Consider the following 19,561-nt stretch of genomic DNA (forward strand, 5'->3'; position numbering starts at 1 on the left):
TATATCTGTAATGTCAGAACGGATGGCCCAGGGATCCAAAAGGAGATCAGCAGACCTGTCCTTTGCAGTCACCAGTTTAAATACAGGACTATTCGAGAGTGTCCAAAAGTCTATGAATCATCACCAGATTATCTGAACAAGATGGTCTTTCTAGTGCAAAAAAGACACAGCTCCACCTTCACAATAACTGCCTTTCTGACAAGTTCAGTAGAGATAAGGAAAGGAGGAAAGGAAAAGCAATGATACACCTTTTTGAGAATAAGTAGGAAGCATGTTCCTAGGCAGGCATGTCACTGCCTCTGTGATTCCTTTGCATGAAGAAAATAATCAAGCATAAGAGCTGCCAAGGCAGGCAGGTTCCCAGTAAAGAACCTCCCAGCTGCAATCACGCTGAAGTAAATCTTCACCATGTTGATGTATCACACACTTTGATGGAGAGAAGAAAGGGCCACAATGCAATTGCAGTGCTGGCTGTTCAAGACCAGACACTTCCCACAGTTTCTGGTGTAAATGTACTGATCTCAGGTAAGGAATGGAATACCACTGCCAGGGGGTTCTTCAAGTTTTTGTTAGTTCTCTTGTGTGTAACATACAACAAACTTGCACAATCTCCTAGAAACAATTACACATCTTCCAAAATAGATTGGATACTTCAAATAATTGCCTAAAGTGTCCCTGATAAAACTAAGAAAGAGCTGTGAGAGAAGGACAAAGAAAGTTTTAAAGAAATCTACTCTTATTCTATAGGTGGTCATCATTTAGTTGTCAATTTTGGACTATATATATTGGATAGGTCAACACACATAGCATGTACATTACATTGAAGAACTCTTTTAGACAAAAGAACTGAAAGAGAAGAAATTAAGGCAAATAGAAAATACGCAAAATGACTTGAAGTCCCCAGTTTAACTATGAGATGTATATAAGCCACCATCTTTCCCTGTTAGGAGGGCTCTCTCCATTTTCCTGGGATCCCACAGTATGGGTCATTTAAAATATCAGCTATCAACCACAAACACTGACCATGAAGTCCCATGATGTAATGTTCTAGCTACTGCAGTGCAACATGCATAATGCCACATAAAAATCTGTTTCTTGTTTTTATCTCAGGCCTTTTGCTGCTGACATTTGTCACCAGTTCAAAACTTACTATAGTGAACATCTCAGTTTAAATTTACAGATAAATACTTTTCCCCTCATTAATTAAAATGTATCTCCTTTAAACAGTGCTTTGGTTTCAAGCCTTTGTTACCTTTGGTATGAAACGTAGGCTGACAAGGGTAGCGCTCTCGGTGCGGAGGCCACAGCAGCGCGGCCCGCGCCGCGCCAGCGCCGGGAGAGCGGCAGCCGCAGCTGACAAAGTCTGGTGCCTCCTGAGAGCCTGCCATGATAAAGCATCCCGCTTTGTGCTGTAATCAGCTTGCTATACATGCATTACTTCCTAATGAGAGCCGTGTTTAAACAAGTGTATAGAACACATCTGTCCGGGCTCTGGGATTTGAATCTGTGTGACCAATTCAGCATCTGAAAGTTAAATTAATGGTAAAGAGTTTAATTGTGAGTAAACAATACCACATTAAGGAGCAGTAAACACAGCAGTAGGGACTGAAAGACAGGGTATTCAATCACAGATGTGGCTGCTTCGGTGCCTTCTTTAATGATCTCCTCCGTCTGTACCTTATGACTGTGCTTTTGGCACGGTTATTCATTTAAACGGACTGTTTCCTTTTCCAACTCTTGCTTCCACTTTAACATCCTTTCAAATACACAAACTATCTGCTCGGGTATGTCATGTGTGTACGGGGCTGTGTGCAAGTGAGCGATCTAGCTACGGGGAGAGACTGCGCCCAGATGTCTCAGACGTATCACAGAGCCATTTTGACTTGACTCCTAATGCAACAAAACTCCACACGGAAGGAAGCAACGTCTGTGCCTGATCAACTGCACACAGCCAGCAAGGGACAGAGGCGAAGCCTCAGCTCCAGGAGCCTGGAAAGACAGCGACAGGGGCTTGCTAAATATCCATGCTACTATTTAAAATAATGATGCTTCTTTCTTTGAAGATGTTGTTTATATGACAGACATGCACAGAGCTGGGCAGCCTGTTTACAGACTTGCTTTGGGAACAAGGGCTCAGTAGCCATGGATGTTCACCCAGGCTCCTATGGCCCTTGAGCAAGTCACCTCATCTTTCTGGACCTAAACCTGAGGGAGCCTGAGCAATTACTATCAAGATCACAGTGCCTTAGTTTCCTCCTTTGCAAAATGGGAACAGTCCTGACTCACATGAGAGGGAGACTGTGGGGATTAACCGCGGGCTGCAGAGTCCTGTGAAAGGGTAAGAGGCGCGTAACAGCTGAGCGGAAGCGTACAAAGGGAGATACGCAATTCCTGGTCAGCGTTTTGTTTCTTTGGTTTGCCTTTACTCCCCTTCTCATTGCTTATTGATTTTTGTTTCCAGCTGACATATGAGCGACAGCCTGTATTAAGACAACAGCAGCTGAAGCATTGCTAAAGTCAGCATCGCTATGTATCGTTACAAAGCAGAAACCCACTGTTTGGTGATGCCTGTTTACCCCTCCAAGAAACGCCTTAGGAAAATGCAACCACTTCTGAAGGGGAACTAGTACTAGGTGGGTGGGCTTCAAAAACACTTCTCTGCATGATGTCCAGTAGGAGATTCCCCTTCCAAATAGCGAGATGGATGAGCTGTCATCAGCCTCCTTCATACCCTGCTTTGCAGGGCACTCATAAAATGGGCAAAGGACAGTTCTGGTTTGTTCAACACAAGATAAAGATGCACAAAAGGTGATTCATGTGAAGAAAATGGAAGTGCAGTAAACTACTTGAAACATATAGCTCTGGAGCACTGATCTATTAAAATAACTCATAGTTGTATGTATCCTCTAGCTGCTGAAAGACTAACCACCACTTCAGAACAATTGAAATCCCCATATATTGTAAGTATAAGCTTTTAATTAATTTGCCATATTATATGTATCAACAGCTAGCTGGAACTGGAGCTTAGCAACACTTTATCTTCAACCTGCTTTTGAAGCCAACACAAATATTTCTTCATTTCAGCCTGCTTTTGACTCACAACAACATGTAAAAGCATAAGGGCCAAAATCACTGCTGTTATTAAGTTCACTAAAGGTGTAACTTGGTTTAAATCAGTGGCACTGACTCCTCTTGTGTCAGCAATGAACTGGGTTCCCTGTCTTTACTTGTGATACTCTGCCATTAAAAGAAAATGATGTAAGGATAATTATGAATGAAAATGCTAGCTTTGAACCCAGGAGACCCAAACTTTTACATGACATGACACAGGCAATAGGCCCGCATGGTTTTCTGAGGCTGTGTTTTGATTACAAAGCAAAGAGACCTTCCCCCTTCATGGTTAAGGGGGAAAAAACCTCTCACCAAAACTACATACACGCACTACACAAACACAGCACAAAGATTCCCACCGCCGGCACTCACACTTCACTGAGGTCCACAGCTGCAATTGCAACCTCTGTTTTGTGCTAACACTAGCTCAGCGCAGCAATAGAAGCCATGGAGTAGGCGAGGCTCCAGCTCGGTTTATCCTCCTCCCTCAATACAACACTCTCACTAATTGTGTAATTGGACTGAGACAACTTTTTTTAAACAGAAAACAAAAAGAACATGTGAGGGAATGACTTCCCTACTTATTCCATCCAACTTTTTCTGTTGAGATTGTTACCAAGAACATCACTGGGGTTTTGTGCTATAGACACCTATGTCGCAGGGCAACCACAACCACCACCTACTTTCATGTAGCCATTGCACCAACATTACACAGACAGCAATGAGTCGCAGTTCAGGCACTCACAGTTTGGCTTTATGTGAACCAGTAAACCAGCAAGTCCCTTCTTCAGTATCTTCTGCTGTTCAGCCCCCTACGAGTATTAACAAGACGATCTCCAAACCCAGATGGGCGAAGCTTGAGGAATGGTTCCAGGAGGGCAGAAATCACCAACAGAGACCCATGTGAAAGGGGACATCCTTCCTGAGACAGGTGGTCCATATTTGTATCCTCCAGTTTATTCAGTCTTCCTCTGATTATTTTATTAGCTCTTCCCTTGTTAATGAGTCTAATCCCACAACTCCCCAAGCACATATACTACACAGCCTGTCCCTAGAAATTACCTCCCTGTGTCCTTTTATAAAAGCTCTCTCACAAACAAACAGACTGATCCACACTTTACACACATATCCATGTAACTAACACAATTTGCCAATTCGCCAAAGGGCAAAAAACTCTAAGCTCCATTTACTTGCCTTGCTGCTGAGTGATCTCAACCCCAGTGACTGCGAGTCAAGCAGAGAGCTGTGGGGAGATGGCATGCTTCAGCTAAACTCACCTCAGCTGCAAGCACCGGAGCTGCCATCTTGCTAATCAGCTTTAATTTAGCTGTCTCACAGCTTCATAAGTAAATAAAGACTTACTTAGTGTCAGAAATATCAGTATTTAACTGCAGAGTTAAAAAAGTATGGTAATTACCAGAGTGCCACAAGTCACAGCTCTGTACAATCCTAACAGATTGTAGGGTTTGCCTTTTTGAACCTCTCAGCACGTTTAGAAACTTGAGTAAAACAACAAAAGGTGTTAATAGCTTTAAGGGGAGCACCATGCTGATAGATTACCCATTATGGTTATCCACTCACAGTGAAATGGCAAATAGGTTTGATCAATTCGATTTTAATGTAAAGTGGAACTTGAAAAAACAGCAATGAGCAAAGAGAAGACCTTTTGTTGCTAATGTGTCTGAAAAAAGCACTTAATTGAGGTCATAATAATATTAGCAGTTATCACCATCAATAATTCAGCCTTATTTATTACTACATGGTAAAGTTCTGTCAAACAGGAATCGTTCAGGCTTTGTTATACACGTTAACATGAAGCTAGCTGTTGGATGATTGGTATATATTTCACCAGCTGCTCAAAACTGCGGGATAGCAAGAACTAATGATATTCTTTCTTGGTCCTTGCATTACACAATAGTTAATTTGCTGTATGCAGAAATATATGTTACAAATATAATAGCCCCACATAAAGTATGCGTAATAAAAAAAGCATTATATCTGAAACAGTGACTGACTAATCTTGCCTGAGCTATCTGTCATAAGAAAAACAATTTCAATTCCTGCATGATTTAGTACTCCTACAGCAGGAGAAGCATAAATTCTGCCTCTTCACACAGTTCTAGTCACCTGTGATTAGTTATCTTTAAAAAATCTAAATGAACGTATAATTGTACAATTATAGATGCTAACTCCAGTGTTAAAATTTAAAATGTATTAGTCTCGTAAAATGCCTCATTAATCTCTGGGTCTTAAAGGACATACTTGTCCTGTAATGAGCCAAATGTAGGAAATATGTGTGTGATGGTGGATGGGGGAATTTTAGCTCGTATTTTTTTTAACCTTAGAATCATTTTATTCCTGCAAAATCTGTTTACCAAACACAAAGAAGTTGTCAGTGACAAAGTCAGTTGTAGTTCTCTGGTCATTAACTATGGAAATAAGCTGTTTTGAAGAGATTAGTTTTTCCTTATACACGATATTCATGGATTTATAACAGCTATATAATTACTGACTGGAACTGCAAGCAGAAAGGTTGGGCTGGAATATTGATCTGCCCCTGTCTGTTAATGACTGCTTCTCCCGCCGTGCTGATCGCAGGAAGCGCTCTAGCAGGATTTTAACACCTTCCTCTAAAAAAAAAAAAAAAAAAAAAAAAAAGGAAAACAAAGATCATAGGGGCACCTGTGAAAAACAAAGCTTATCCCACTTAGAGACTGGCAAGCTGTGGCATTAGGCACCGTAGCATTTGGTGATGACAGTTAGGAAGCCCAAATTTGGGGGTGGAGCGAGCATCATGGCTTGCAGGGCAGCGGCGAGGATGCGCATACGGAGGTGGCGGAGGCTGGTGCTGAGCAGGAGGGAGCCAGAGCCCCTCGGAGAGCTAATCCACTTGGCAGTGCTGCGATGGCTCCTTCAAGGAGCTAAAGTAGACTGACACAATGGCCTGCGAGGCATTAAAATGTAGGAATTAAAAACTGTTAAATTGCACAGAGGGATTCTTAACCTCAGCCCTTTGACAACACAGTGATGTTTCTTCCCTTTTCTTCTCGGCCCTTCTTTAAAGCGCCATACACGTTGCATTTATTTTTTTCAGGATGCCTCACTGATCAGCCTTCTCTAATTCTGGACGCCAATTCCTTGCCACACTCGAACCCCACTAATGATGGCTATAAAATGCCTAAATGACTGCCTCAAAAAATAACCTTGCCTTCTGCTCGTCCCCATGCTGCCTCTTTCTCGCTCCCCTGCAGCCTGCCGTATTCAATAGCTGTGTTGGCCGTATCACTCAAAAGCACATCTGGATTCATAGATTTGAACCTTTTGATCCTGCAAATGTAACAGCTCCAGACAAGCCTTCCTTTGCAATTGGTTCTGTGGAGATCCCCAACTCGATTTGAATGAGAAAGGTGAAGCTATGTGTTGTTTAAATGGACAAGCAAATGTTCAAAATGATTTTAAACTGTGGACCATTATTGTTTGCCCTGAAGCTTAAGTGGATGTGTTTTTTTCTTTTTCTTTCCCTGAAACACAAGTTATCCTCAGGCGCAACAAACTGACATGTGGTTCATGACAATAATAGGGTATCACTCAGCCAGTTTGTAGAGAGCTGCCAAAATAGACTCTTCTGCTTTCCCTAGCTAGTGGGTTGCTTTTTTTTTGTTATTTTTAAACAGCATGACAATTTAACAGTTATTAGAGTATTAATGCTGATTTTTAATGAATGATGCTTTATAAAACACTGATAGGGAATTAACATAAGTTTACCTCTGAATGCAAGTCTCTATTTTTTTCTTTTTTACTATCCATTACTTCGTTAAATCAACACTGAAAAAGACCAGCCTTGCCAAATTTCTCACTGCACATTCAACTGTTTGCCCATGACAGTATTTGAATGTGCTTATTATTTCTAGTAAAGCCCTTATCAGTTTCACTGTGAAATTTAAATCACCCTGATCCAACTCTTCTTAGCTAAAGTCAGCTTTATCAACCACAAGAGATGTGGGATTTTAAAAAGATCTGAGTAAATTCACATTGTTTGGATAAACTCATTCAGGGGGTTCAGCAAATGGAAGCTGAAATAGATATGTATTCCAAGGAGGCTATGCACTGCTCAAAAACAAAGAAGTTAAAGCATAATTTAAAAAAAGAAAGAAAAAAGTTAATGGTATCAGTCTCTTTTTAATGAGGGCATTTGCAACCCAGGTTTCCAACGGGTGTTTCTGTGCCTCCACAGTATTTCAGGTGAAAAGTACAAAAACCATAACATTGTTTACACAAGAATAAACTTGTTCTCTGAAATCTACTTTGCCGTGCTGTCTGGTCAGTGTTGTGCTATCAAAAATGTTAAGGGCTGTATTTATGCATTATCCCACAATTTAAGTAACTGTGTATCATGTATATTTAAAACCATCTCTCTGTAGTTTTAATTATCTCAGTCTGCAGGGACAAAACGCAGCTCCCATGCCTGAGACCGAAATGAAAGTGCTGCACGCTGACAGCTAAGATGTCTGTCCTAGCTTGTTGAGATTTCCTGTAAAATTTGCATTGAAAAGGCAGCTTTAAATATACTTAAAATAAAAAGAGCATTTGCATCTAATTTGCTACACTTGCAGTATTAAAGTTTTATCTGAATAAAGACATGTCAAATGGATTTATATAGTTAAGCTGATAGCTTTTAAAGTCAACACAGTAACATAGCTAAATTCAACAAAGTAATGGCATCAGCTAATGGCATTTATTAGTTTATCATCATTTACTTAAAAACCATAACACAGATCATTTTATTTTCATATTACTGTTTGTGATTCTTTGACTCAGTTTGTATTGATTCCACAAATTATGGCAGAAACTGACATTTATCTAACAGAGTTTTCCAAGCTATAAATGTTGGCGTTAGTGGGAAGCAATTGAACTCTTGCCACACAATGGTTTGAGCCATGCTAGAAACAACCATCTTCAAATAAACATGTTTGGCAACCATTTTAACATACGATTGTTGCTTGTCTGACGATGACAGAAGGGTTTTTGTTACCGATAAGACTCTTAGTACTAACCGCTGCCTATGTAATCTACAGCATGATCACACAAAGTGCTAAGCACATTCACCCCAACCCCGCAAAGCACCGAAGCATTATGCTTTATTTTAAATACATGCAAAATAGCAACCAAGCCTTCACACAGCACTTCTTCAGATAGCAAAGGACCTCACAAAAGCAATCATCATTGTTTACTCAGAGGGAAACTGAGGCACAAGAGAAGTGAATCCAAATGACATCCAGCACTGTAGTGGTCCCACTGTAGTGGGACTTGAAACTCAGTGCTGGGAGTCCCAGTTCAGCATCCTGCACATTATGTTTTACTGCCACCTTATGCTGCTATTGATTTCAAGAGCTACTTGCCATAAGCAGACGCTTATGATAAAGATTGCTAGAAAGGGGAAGGGATGAGAACAGTTTCTGACTGTGCAAGGCTTATGAATTATACTCCCAATTCTGCTATAACTCTCTGTTTCCCCATCTTTTTAATAATAATTACTCAGGCCTAAAAATTTACCAATACATACTAAGTAATATTTTATTGCCACCATAAAAACTAGGCGCCCACACAGTTTGATCTGTAAATATTTTGGGTGTGGACACCTGCACGTCGTCACTCAGTTTTATAACTTCATTTGAAAATGGCTTCACAAGTTTCCAATCACGAGATCTACTCTGCTTCTCAGTGATGTCTACGCCTGTTCTTTAGTGGATGAAAAAAACAACTGAGGTTGGAGATGGGGTTTATTTTCAGAACTATGCACGGAGGTCAACATTCTCGCTAATGGGAGGCCCATGTCTAATTCCCCATGTCATATCCTAAACCTTTAATTCCTAAGAGATCACCAGCTCCTCTCTTTTTCTGGTAGCAAGGCCATATTCCCAAGAAAAGTGACAATCACAAGTCACACTTGGCAAGAATTTGAAACGATCATGCTTTGTTCGTGCGATTTATTATAATTCTCCCATACCAATGGGCTTTGTTCTGGTGTGTCCTCACTCTGAACTCTGGCTTCTATTTCAGCACACATTTGTAATTCACTATCCCTGGGCTGGAGAGCACAAATCTCCAGCTCCCCAGAACAGCCTGATACAGCTGGGGCGAGGGATTCGGAGGCACAGCCCTCCTTCTTGAATCGCCATCCCACAGCTGGCCAACGTTCCTCCGTGTAACTAACGGGTCAGGCAGAAAGGAGTCAGAATGAACTAAAAATTGTACTGACCTTCATTTGGAGCCCCAGTCTGGCCTCATTCAAGTCAATGGGAATGCTGTTCTTACTTTAACAGCAGCTGGATCAAGCATTTATGAGGTTTTATTTTATTTCTTAGAAGATTACTAATGAAAAACCACTGCAAAAAGTTATGCAGAAAAAAAAATGTTGAGCAAAATTGTTATTTCTCTTGCAATATAGGCTCCCTTCCTTTGGCTCAAGGAGCATAGTTGCAACCTACTAAGCATGCATACAAATCTTATGGCTATTTCAGTCATGCAGGACAGAATGACAACCCCAGAATGACAATCCCAGAAGCTTCCATTGTGCCTGGAGACCAGATGCCTCCTCCTGGGAGCTGGAGGAAGGCAGTGCCTCCAGCAAGACTCCTCCTGAGAATATTGTGCCACTGGTCTTCTGAAATGAAAGCCCAGAACCTGGTAGCTACAGCTCTGCAAATAGCAGCAACATCTAAGATCTAGGGCAGCTTAAAGGAGGAGAGATAGTTACATTCAAAGTCAGAGAGAGAAAAAGCAACCTCTTGATTTTCATCCAAATGCAAATAGAAAGTCAATGCAGCTGCTGAAGAACTGGTTCCTGCTAGCTCCACCTAAGAAACAGGGCTTTTCGCACAGTACTAGTTAGAGCCTCCATATGGCTTTGGGGTGCAGCCCCTAAGCAGTTTGGTCCTTTCTGAAAACCCCAGGCTGTGGGAGAAGTTTCCCATCCCTGATCACAGACATGGATTGGAGGAGCTGTTCCTAGCATGAATCCCGCTAGAGCAACACAAAGCAGAGCAACCTCACTAAGTTTACGTCTTTTCAGTTATATCTCACTATGTAATGGGGAGTTTGCGTTTTTATTTCAATCTTATATTTCAGACAGCTCATCCATAACTTGCACTAGCAATGGCCATTCTCCATTTTCATTCTGCCCCACTGAGACCCTACCCCACACAAGAGTGAAACAACAGCACCACAGCCAGTCCCCATACTATAGCAGGCATGATAATGTCAACCAGATATAGTGCCAGATCCTCAGCCAATGCAAATTATCATAACTTCATTTACTTCAGTGGAGCTCTTCGTGTTTTCCATCAGATAAGGGTGTGGATTTTAGCATTAATCGTGTGCGGAGTGAAAACCCACCATTTCAAGCTTCATTATGAAACAAGTGCAACATTAGCACTGAGCACAGAAAATCTCAGAATTTCCCATTAATGATCTTGAAGATTATGTGCAGTAGGAAAGAAGAAGTGGAAAATCTGTCATAAATATCATTGAATATGTTTAATAGCTAAAAGCCAGGCTTTCTTTAATACTCCCATCTGAAAAACTGAACACTATTCATTAGCTAGGAAGTAGGGGAATTGGTTTGTCAGCATACCATGCCTGGGAGACAGAACACCAGGGCAAGACACAGTTCTCAGGCCTAAAGACAGCATAGGCTAGGAAAAAAAAGATGGGTGAGCACAGCCTTATTAAAATATAGTACATATAAATACGAAACTGGCTCTGAAAATTTCACTATATGCTTATGAAACCTTTATTGTTACAGCCCGTTCTTCTCTCATCCTTGGCAATCCTTTCACTCATTACGCATCATCTGACGGCAGCAGGAAATACCTGTGACGGTGATCAGCTTTTCAGTATCTCTGGTGACAGCTGGAGAGTGGAGTCTGAAGTGGACTCCCTCCACTCCCTGATCACGTGCAGGAGGGATACAGAACATTGTAATCCCGAGAGGGCATTAGAGCCCTTCTGCTTGAATTGATTGTTATGGCCTTAACTCTACAATCACAGAAAATATTCCTCAAATCATTTTTCAAGGCCCAACCTATACTCATGCATTCCCCCAGTCTGTCCTAGTACACATGCATCTCCCAAGAATACCTGCAGTTAGCTTAGGCTTGAAGAAAGACTTCTAACGTTGTTCTGATCTGAAAGCAACAGGTGGAAGCCCATTTCCTCTCAGAGTAGCTATGGAGATGGAAGACACTGCCACTTTGACCACTGTGTCCACTGTCTCAACATGCTCTAACGAGTCTAATCAATACAGACACAAAACCTTGAGAAACGTCCATGAAATGAGAATAATGCATGACAGGAGGACAAAAAAAAAACAGTCAAGAAGGCTGTAGTTGTGATAGGTGTTTCTACAAAATCAATTTGCTTCCTTAGATGTAAAGACTCTGTGGAGTAAAAGCATCCTGTCCTCTTCCTTCACAGGAGCTGGAAGCTTCTATTGAAATACATGGCATTTGCACAAAATAATAAAAGAAAAAAACCCAAACTTGTGAATACATTTCTTCATTCACTTTAATTACACTGGGTGATGGGTAGAGGAGTTCTTTGTTTTGCTAAGTTTCATTACACTCCCAAATCATGTTGCCACACATAATTTCACTTGCCTTTGTCTACAAAAAATCTTTGTATCTATTTCCACAGAAATATATTTCACGTTCTATCCTTCATGTTCTATTCTCCTCTCATAGAAATCTTTGAGTGTGAGGAAGATAGCGCTTTTTCTTTCCATCCAATCTTGCCTGTTAATGTTATGTTTGTACTCTTTTTGGAGTCAAACTTTTACTAAAGAAACAACAACAAACCCTTGTGAGAATTAAAGGAATGAATATGCAAAATACACAGACCCCAAGCAGCCAAATAGGAAGAATAACAATAGAATGATAATTAAAGCATTATCATTCACTTTATGGAATTATAGCATGCTCCCCTTCCCCTCTCCTTTCTAAATCAGTCTTTCATTTAGAGTTGGAGGGAGCAATAGAAATCTCTTGGTTTCTGCTCCTAAACATTAAGGCCTCACACTTAGAAAGGAAGTACGTTCCGTCCATGCATGGCTCACGTGAGCTCCCATGCACGTGTTTACTTAAGGATGGTTCTCACACAGCCATTATATTGCATTTTTGAATACCAAAGAGACAGGCCTTGAGAAACAGTTTTGCTAGCTTATCACCAAATAATGTGCCAAGTTTAAAAAAGTATCTTCGGTGCTAATCAGTCTTTCCTACTGTGGTCAACTTCTATTGTCTACATTTGAGATAATGAATATTAAAATTGCACAATTCATCCCACAGGGTGTTTTTCAAATTATACAGTGCACAACAGAATCGCTTTTCTTGCTGTTGAAATTCCGCCTTCTTTAGGGTGGAAACAGAGGAGACATGGATGAGTGGAACATAACATTGTGCAGCAAAGAGGGGAGGAAAAATCCACGCCGAATATAACAGGGAAAACCTTTAATCTTACAGAAAAATGAAAAGGCCGTAGGATCTTTGCAGCCTAATTTGATATCGTCATCCACGGTGCACAAAATCAGACATGTCTGTATGCAAACCATAGCTGGCAAACTGCATGCAAACAGAGCAGGTTGCGTAAACAACAACAGTATCAGCATGCAAGCTACTGAGGCTCACTGGTATATTTTAATGTCTGTGCAAGGCAGAAAGGATTATTCAATACCCATATGAAGAGAACAAGCACTTACTTGCATGTTCGGATCCAAAAGCCAATCCTTCTCCTAAAGTAGGGAATACAGTCCCAGAGAGGTCAAAGGCAGAGTCAGCCTGGCTAGGTGCTGACTGTGTATCCAGGGTGTCTGGGAATTTCTACCGTGGTACTTAGAGCACAAAGCTGTCTGCTCTCTGGAAGCTGGGGAATGCTGTGGGGTTTCACTGTAGCTCTCTGTGTAATAAAAATATTTCCATTTGTTAAATAAATAACTATTCTTTAAAATGGTGCAAATTCACATAGCCGGTTATTCTGACCAGAACTTTTGAAAGTGACCTAACTCCTAGAAACTAGTGGCAAAAGTCCTAGTGGTTTCGGTGCAGGAAGAGGCCTACACTGAAGATGCTTTCAAAGGTTTTAAAAAATTTTGCCTGCAAAACTTGTAACTCCAAAATCAAAACTGAAAATGCTTTCCAAAAGCCTAAGCCTAAACTCCTAGTCCATTTATAATTAGACAGACAGAATATTTAGCTCACACTTGCACGCCCTTTCTAGGCAAGAAAACCTCCCAGTTTTTATGTAACAAACCAGAAACATAGCAGCAGCTGCCAGTGGGGTGGGCCTGGAAGCCGGGTACCTTCCACGTGCTGCAACTCCAGTGGTAACTCAGCACCCCCTTTCCTTCCACCCAGAGCTCCTCTGTACATTGCAAGATCAGGCTTTTTAAAATAAATGGGAAAATACGGCGTATTGTGTTAAGTTCCCTCTTTTAGATATACTGTACAGGTCATAACTTATCCTTTTTAATAAAAAAGAAATAAATTTACCTTTTGAGTGTCATTTCTGACCACTGCTGCCCCTTTGCTAAAGCCACAGGGCTTCACAGTAGACAGCCTGATGGAATTCCAGTTCACAGCTTAATTTTCCTCCTGATAAAAGAGACAAAAAGTTCCTTTCAGTAAAAATAAAATTTAATACGGTCCGCAAATTTGATATATTACAACCTCCGACCTCAGCTTAATTGTTCACAAAGGGCTAACGGTACTGCTGGCAAGTAAATGACTTCTACAGAGTGTTGCAACCCTGATAGCTCAAGAGAAGGGGAGCAGCAGTCTGACAGATAATCAAAATTTTTAATGTGAACCATAGTGAGAGAGGTTATTCAGAGCACACCCAGACTGTAAGAGCCTTCCACAGCTGCCGTGGTAGCTCCTTAGGATGAGAAATGCTTAAACATCATCCTCACTCAACTTCGTTAAGTGTTGCTGCCATTAGTTACCAAGCAATACAGAGTCTGACACTTTACAGCAACAGACAGCAATAGTCTGGGACCTACAAAGATAGAAACATGGTACTTAAATTTCTTTGAGGCCAAACCTGCCCCCAGCCCTGTGGCCTTGAAGAGCTTTTCTTAGAGTTTGACAAGGAACTGAGAAAGAGTATGAGGACAAAATGGAAGGAGTCATGCAAGAATATCCACCTCTGGCCCACAGTGTCTGACCTTTCAAAGGGTTCTGCAGAGAGCAGGACTTCAGCAAGGCAGCTGGGTCTGCCTGTACATACGCAGGTTTGAGAAGGGCATGCAGGTCAGGGGGCAGGGGCGGAAGAGAGGCAAGTGGGGTCTGTTTGTCCTGGCTCTTTTGGCTGGAGAGTGTCAAAACTGAATGCTCTGCACACTATGGGTGGACACAAGAACATCAGATCTGTGCTCCTTGGTTAAAGTACATTATACAACTCAGCTTCAGATCCCTCTTCCTACATAAACTCAGGCATTGTGCACTACATGCGCTATTTATCGGTACAGTTCTCCTCCCCCGTCAGCACTTATTCTGGTGAAGTCAACAGAGATCTGCATCATGCAGAATCTGTGTGATGAGATAATAAGCCTGTGAAGTTTAAGGGACCATTCTGACAATATTATCAAATACTTCCTTATTTTCTTCTTGTACGGGGAGTGTGCAAAGTAAGTTACTTTGTGGCTAGGAAGACAGCATTACCAGTAGACTGATTTAGCTTGCTGTCTTTACCACATTGGGCAAAAGCAGTAAAATCAGAAGACTAATCCAGCAGTTGGTTTGGTAGCTAAAGGAGTGATGGGTTATGGGGCTTCTGCAGGTATGCAGATGCCGACCTTCATAGTCTAAAACAAACTAAAACCTTTCTTGTCCCTCCAGGATATCTAGAAGCCAGCAGCAAAAAACACATTTATTTTCTCACTGTTAATATGGGTAGGTATGGGAGCTATATGGTATCACGAAAATAGCATACCTAGTAAAAATACAGGTAGCAGCTTGCACGTATGTCTATAAAGGGAGAACACTTGCTTAAGTGCTGAATTATGCAGGCACTTACACCTTACTAGGCATAGGTCATTAGAAGGTGTCCTTATAAAGATCGTGCTGAACACCATTCCCTCATTCTCCTCCCTTGATTCAGTGTGGAGGTCAGCTACACCACACTGAGCTCCTGCAAAGAGCCCCTGCAGTCACGGGAGACCAGGCACATTTACAGTTGCATTTGCTCTAGCAATTGTCATTCCTCCTTGCAGTCTGCTTCTTGGTGGGCTAGCCTTGCTGGCTCACAAGACAAAACAACCCAACTGATATCTTACTGGAAAAATGCATGATATAACCCACTAGTCAGCTGGCAGAGTTAATGCCTCATGTTTTCCTCCTCCTCCGAATGTGGAAAAACACACGACCTCTGTGTTGCCCTCCATGTCATTTCCTAAGCCAGGGGACGAAGCCCATTCTCTGGGATCACCCATGTGAACGCCCATCTGCGGAGGAGGCACCACATACCCAGCACTGTAATTCTGTTATATTAACATAACCATGTTGTTTGGCTTCCTGACAGCAGGCAAAAGAGGTGGTGAAAACTATACCTGCCTTCATGTCAGCAAAAGACAGTTGAGCTACCAAAGCATTTGCAAGCCTAAGGGGAAGAACATTTTTAGATGAGAGTGGCTGTGGCTAAACATAGCCAAAATCACCAGTCTCTTCCTAAATTAGGGATGCTGATCTATTCAGCAGCCAGTATTCATACTGGTTGTCTCAGTAGCATTGGAAAGCAACTAGCAAAGCCTTCAGAAGTTCATATTTCAATTTTAAAGCTGAGCCTATTTTAGCTAATGCCCCCAAGGCAATTGTCTGGTCAAATGTCAGAGTTTATACTGCTGAATGAAATCTCTATGCTTATGAGATCTCTGCAGTTTGGGAATGACATTAGGCTCCAATTTGAGCTTCTCAGATTATACTACATGGTGGATATTTTCTCTTTTCCCCTGTTTGGAACATACCTCAACCTCATCATATTCCTATGAACCACTGAAAATCTCTCTCTCTCTCATGTTTGAATATTAATTGAATTGTTGTGGGATTTTTCTCCCACTAATTCACATATTAAAAAAAGAATCTTTCCATTGATGCTGTTTCTGTATGTTTTCAAGTCTAATAGCAAATTAGTATATATATATATCTATATAGTAAAATGCTGCCTAGATTTTGGTCTCTTATGATGAATGCCTAGCTTCAAACCTCATTTTAACTCTTTGGCCCAAGGTTGGAGTCTCCTTCCTGTTTATGTCTCTAAGCTTCTCTTTTTTTTCTCTGTCACTGCCCTTCTTACACTAGGACTTGGCTCTTTTGTTTTGGCACAAAAACAGTACGAGCATTACCTGTTGCTGCTGTAGCTCTGACAACTGCCTTACATGTCAGTTGTGCCCTGCCCGCTTTCAGGGGCTACCACTGCATTGATCACACTCTGGTGACCACTGCAGCCAGAGCCCTACATAACAGTTTGATTCATATGGCTCCAAGGCATTTTCCTGACCTGCAAACTTTAGAAAAAGCTTTTTCAGCTACAATACTGGAGCACCTGCTCCTCTGCCAGACCTGAACCATTAAATCTTTTTCTCCTTTTTCCCAGTAATGCATTGTACTAATGTTTTTATGTCTCTGCTAGTTTGGGGTGCCTGTATTTCTGAGTGTCCAGCTCATGACACCTACAATCTAGCATCAACATTTCATGCACCACTAATCCCACTGAAATGCACAGGGACAGACAGAGCTTGCTGCTTCGGAAGAGCTGATACTGGCTTGTTCAAGATGGACACCAGAACTATGGAAACGTGTTGAAGATTGTCTTGACTGAAGACTTTTATGTGGCCAAAAAAGCTGGACTGCTACACTTTACGTAAGACCAGCACTGATGACAGTGATGGGCATAAACGTAATCATGCCTGTTGCAGAGTGTTTTCCTGCCAAAGCATTTCGTTTACGTGCCCTACATTGTATATTGTTAAGCTGTGAGCAGGCTGTGTTAAGTGCTCCCCTTTACAAGTGGGGATATAATACACTCTAATGAAAAGCTACCTCTTCAAACAGAGCAAATCCACAGTCCCGTTTCCATGAAAGGTTGTGGCTGAGACCTCCCTCCCTCCCCTCCATGTCCCTGCCACCCCAAGCACTGCTGTGTGACCTGCGACGGCACGCGGAGGCGGCACCGCTGTGCCAGCCTCGCTCACCCACAGCAGCTAATATTGCTGCTTTTGCACTTGCAGCATGTACCTGAAATAGGACAAAGCAAAAGGAGTATTCCAGTTGCAAGAGACAGCAAAAAGGTTCACAGTACACTTTTCCCTTCTATAGTCAATGTTTTCCTTTTTTTAGCTTTGTTCTTCTCATATTTCTGCTAGATCCTCTCCATCTTTGGGAAAGCAATGGGTACCAGATGCTGACAAGATAGCACTGAGCCAAACCTAGAAGTTACATTTTCGTATTATGTTTCACGTAATGATCATCCATACTCTTTTCACTTATTCAACTGAGTAAGTTCCTCTATTACCTGTTTGCTTGTTTTTTTTTTTAATTACTGGCTGATACCCAAGTAGGTAAAGTATTTCAGTTCCATCCCATCTCTAGGTTCAAATAAAAAAAAAAATGAAAGAAACAGTGTAAGGTTGATCACACACTTGTTATTAAGTCAAAGCTGGATTCAAGTGTTTCTGTGAGGTAGAATTATCTCATTCTTTTTGTCTGTGTCTTTCTGTGATCTACCAGTCAAGTATGTGATTGGATTTCAGTTCAACAAAACCTTAAATTACACACCTATTGTGCCTGAGCTAAGCCTAGTTTCACAGCACTGGAGAAGGCTCCTCACTGCTCTTTTGGCACTGTTCGATCTGGCTTCTGCTATCATGCGCAGGTTGATGAATGAGTAATAGGATTAGAAAGTCTCATCTCTGAAATGCTGTAATTGTCACATTTGGTGAATTGACAAAAGGCCCCAGTGATGGAGAGGTGCTCCGTAATGTAAAGTCATATGTTCAACCTGCACTTACTAGCCAACACGAAGAGAATAGGAGGAATAAAAACAACCCTTCCAGCTTTCCATTTGCTCAACATGCACAGACATCCGCACACTCTAAATTAACCTTTTATGCATGAGTTTGTTGGAAAGCAGAGTGCTCTGTCTCTTGAGGGATCTTATCTCACTGTAGGGAAGATGATATACTTGTTGATTCTTTGGTTAGTGCAGGTGATTAAAAACTCTAGGAGGACTGGGGAGAAGGGAGCAGATTTTCTCATCCTCCCTAGGAGTCTTAAATTCAAAACACCGGGGAGAGATTTTCACTCAAGGCAGCCAAGCCATTGCTCAACAGCGGAGGAGCTGAGCCTCTATCCCCACAGTGACTACCTGTCCGGCCAGCACCACGCAGGGTCCGTGAAATACTGCTTCAGAGACAGAAATGCCACACATTTCTCTCTACAGACCACCGTATAGTTTCAGTGGCTCCCATCCTAAGTCCCATTTCAAAAGGGCAGATTTACAAAGGGATTTACAAGCCAAACTCAGGTAGTGACTTTAGTAAGGCACACTAGGAACCTGCCTGCCAAAAGAGCCATGCGAGTATAGCACGGAAAAGCCTAACAGCAGAAAACAAGCTGGATAGGAAAAAGCTTTCTATTGTTTCTTTCTCCTATTTGCTCTTTCGTTTTAATTTCTACTGCCTACAAGCAATGGCAGCATCCCTCTTTTCAAACAGAAGGATGGAAAATTAAAAAATATAGTGGAGTAGTTCTCTATTTTAAAGCACCATTGGCACTGCCTTCTCCAGAGAAATGGCTTCATGCAGTGCATACAAATTAACAGAGAACTTTATTCCTGTTCACCTTTTATTAAAAAAGAATTTAAAAAACCAACCTCACTTTTGCTAAAAAGTGTGTCCCCAAATGCTCTACAGATGCAGCAGGAGAGGTCAGCATTCACGGTCCCCCGTCTCTGTCAGTGTGAGTTTCATTTTAATTACAAGTGCATGTTTTGCACATTGTAAAACTACCCCTGGCTCTGACCACCACAAGAAAAGGAACATTTAGCTCAGGAAACAGTAGCTGACCCTGTCTGCTCTTTTTCTTCCTTGGCATCAGCTTAGACTATTAACACCTTATGTGTGTTGCCTGTGTGTCCCACATATGTGTGCTCTGCATCCATTTCATGCAATACCTGTCGTAAGTGCATACTAAAAGCTTCCTACTGGGAATTCTCTGCTTTGTCTGACTCCTCTTCTTGGCGTCTTGCTTAGCTATTGAATTCATCCGCTTGACAGAGAAGCCTTTCTATGTACAAGAAGCTTTGTCCTTGGAAAGCTGTGACATTAGACTTAAACACATAGAGGCCTTTTTCACCTCCCAGTTCACTTCTTAATTATTCATTCCCAACAGAGGAAATCAGG

General features: G+C 41.6%; 1 long non-coding RNA gene across 2 annotated transcripts in view; it reads right to left on the reverse strand.

The window, feature by feature from the left end:
* The window catches only part of LOC112984388 (uncharacterized), a 165,032-nt gene that overhangs the window by 94,269 nt on the left and 51,202 nt on the right, over positions 1–19,561 (reverse strand). For both annotated transcript variants that reach the window (XR_003259465.2, XR_010391389.1), the window contains 2 exons: positions 13,656–13,757; positions 12,866–13,062 (listed from right to left, as the gene is read on the reverse strand). This is a non-coding gene — a long non-coding RNA (uncharacterized LOC112984388). The remainder of the gene's footprint in view (positions 1–12,865; positions 13,063–13,655; positions 13,758–19,561) is intronic.

This window comes from Dromaius novaehollandiae, chromosome 13 (assembly GCF_036370855.1).
Source record: "Dromaius novaehollandiae isolate bDroNov1 chromosome 13, bDroNov1.hap1, whole genome shotgun sequence".
In the NCBI taxonomy this organism is placed as follows: Eukaryota; Metazoa; Chordata; class Aves; order Casuariiformes; family Dromaiidae; genus Dromaius; species Dromaius novaehollandiae.